The sequence below is a fragment of the Megascapheus bottae genome, chromosome 27 (assembly GCF_031878675.1).
Source record: "Megascapheus bottae isolate mThoBot1 chromosome 27, mThoBot2.hap1, whole genome shotgun sequence".
In the NCBI taxonomy this organism is placed as follows: Eukaryota; Metazoa; Chordata; class Mammalia; order Rodentia; family Geomyidae; genus Megascapheus; species Megascapheus bottae.
In genome coordinates this window covers 12,493,534-12,496,290 of record NC_143535.1, presented here as the reverse complement: position 1 = coordinate 12,496,290, position 2,757 = coordinate 12,493,534, and the positions used below count along the sequence as shown (strand labels likewise).

Genomic DNA, 2,757 nt, shown 5'->3' with positions numbered 1-2,757 from the left:
ATAAGGTTTCAGGACCATGACAGTAAGATAAGGGAAGAAAACATGGAGGAATGAAATCCTAATTACTATACATGCATATTTTCTTGACAGTAGGGGAAACCTTTCACAGGTAAGTTACAAAGAAAAGGCAAATAAATGATTTTGTACAAGAAATTTAACACATTCTGTACAATGTCTTCACTTTGCTGTCATCATTTGTACAAACCCTTCATAGTTTACTTGACCATCACCATCAATAGCTGCTTCCCTGATCATCTCATCAACCTCTTCATCTGTTAACTTCTCCCCCAGGTTTTCATCCCCTCATGGTTTCCGGTACTCTACACAATCAGTGGAGTTTCTCTAGTAACACACTATAGAAATGACCCCTGACGGTACAGTCTTTATAGAGAAATTCTACAATTTTTTCCCAAATGATCTCTTACCTTCCAAATTTTACAGGTGAAAACAGAATCCTCCAGCTCTCCATAGTCTACCGTGGCTCTAGAAAATTCCCTCTGTACGCATCTGGAAGATAATGTTACACAAACATTTGCCTTACCAGTTACCTGGCACATTATTTGCTGGGATTGTTTTGATGAAGTTCTATGTGTGATGGAAGTCATGGAGATTTATTCACGGTGGTTCTGAAGGTCAGAAGCCAAACACTAAGTCTCACTCAGCATTACCTTTCTGAAAGTGCCATTCCCAAATGTAGTCAGGACAAGTAAGGAATTTAACCTAGGAAATGGGGGTGAGGGGTGCTCCATCTCACGAAGCAGTAACTAGCTCCACAGTTCAAAACCTCCACATATGCCACCACCTACTTGCACCAATATGTCTTCACAAAACCACGAGAAGGCGCTCCCAGAGAGGCGCTGACCCTCTAACGCCTCTCTGTCCTGCTCAGAGCAAATTACCAAGACTCAGCATGCAAGGCTTGACCAATGCCTGTTACTGTACAGAGGACTTAGGAAGCTTGGCTTCCCTAAGTAATAAATAATAGATATTTCAAATAAGTTACAACTTGGAAGTGTTTTGTGAAGCAGGTATTTATTCCAAAACCATGAACTGCAACATGAGCCCTGTGAAATGGCTGGCTGGCCTGGCTCTTGTGGCAGGAAGAAGCTGCTGGGAAAGTCTGGAGCCATTGGCTGGAAGAAGCTTGGGAAGGCTGTGAGAGGCATCTGGACCCACATGTGGGTGAGAACAACTGTGTCCATCCCTAAGCATTCAAATACTGGTTACCCAGGATAGATTGGTCACAAACCATTACCGGGTTACCCAGAGTGTTAGTCTTGGTCTTACAAGACTGCTAATCTGAAGAGATTTAATGAAAAACGTCTGTCCACTTATTCTGTGACATCATGTAATTATCATTTCATCCCATGTGTAAGGTCTTGAAAACTGTTCTCCGGCCCACTGTAGGAGAGCCTCCACTCCTACATCCTAACATTTCAAGAAAGAATGACTCCAAACACATCCTCATCAATTTTTTTCATACACTCAATCTTTATTGTTTCTACTATTCATCTCAAAGTGGAAGTAATTGTTTTATTGACATCATAAACTTACCTAGATAAAATGAGATACTGTCAATAAATAGGCATTTTGCCATATACTTAACACTCATATTCTAGGTTATATCATTTTTATTGGGATTGGCGCCTTTAAATGTTTAAATCAGGGTAGTTTCTCCCCCTCAAGTCACAGGCTTATGACAGAGAACTCAGTATGGAAACCCAGATGTGTTGGAGAAATATGACCAGGGTACCATCTTTTCTGTCTCTTGTAGGAGTGAACAGATGCTGAGGAGAAATTTAGAATCTTTACATACAAACAGTTTAGTAGACCTGATAGTTTCTGATTCTATTATAAATCATGGTAGTTTGTCACTACAGGTAGATAAGAAGCTGTGCTTAGAAATTTGTCAGTCGACTGAGAGCCCTGTCTCTGGAGCCTCAAAACACTTGGGGATGAAGAAGCCATCTGGTTTGGGAAGAGCAAATCAAGGATAGAGGAAGTGAACAGAAATCTACATCTGAAAAGTTTGATGTATAGTACTGAAGTCACTCCAGGAGTCAGGCAATAACCTAGTCTGGGCCAATACCACAGGGGATCAAAATGACTGATTTAATACAAGGCTTCTTATGTGACACTGCAGAAAATCCTTGTCTTGGTTTAAATACAAAGCAATTTTAATGATAGGGTGGAACAAGTTTCCTGGTAATGAAAGTGAGAGCCTCAAGAGTGAATGGCTGAAATGTGGCCAGTGTGGGCTAAGGGGCACCCACTGCTTTTACTAAGAACCTATGGCCCATTTCCATTGATCATAATTAAAAGAATTGTCTCTGACAGGACATTATCCCAGGTATGTTTGAATCTTTATTATAGAACCTAAGCATTTTAAATAGCTTGAGTTCTCCTTCTCGTCTCTGAAACTAGAAAAGGTAGTGGATGTCTTGGGGGCCCAGTTTAATGATTAGGAAAATGGAATCCAATCTTATTTCTGGCCTTCATGATGTTCTTTTTAACTATCACATTTCTGTTAGCTGTATCTTTCATTCTCCTGAGTTGAAGACTGAAGAAACACCCTTCTAGAAATCTGCCTAAGTATTCTCTCATTCAGTAATTATGAGAGAATCCATCATCATCTTTTCACAAGGTATTTTATCCTAATGGTCATTTTTTAAAATACAACAAATAAAGGATTACGGAGAAGAACTCTGAAGAGAAATAGAATAGATAAAGGGTTAAGTGGGAAAGTGGAATGAGATT

At 39.9% G+C, this 2,757-nt stretch overlaps 1 pseudogene; it reads right to left on the bottom strand.

Moving 5' to 3' along the window:
• Window positions 1–228: 228 nt before the first annotated feature.
• Window positions 229–384, bottom strand: LOC150045634 (small nucleolar RNA U3; annotated as a pseudogene).
• Window positions 385–2,757: the final 2,373 nt, after the last annotated feature.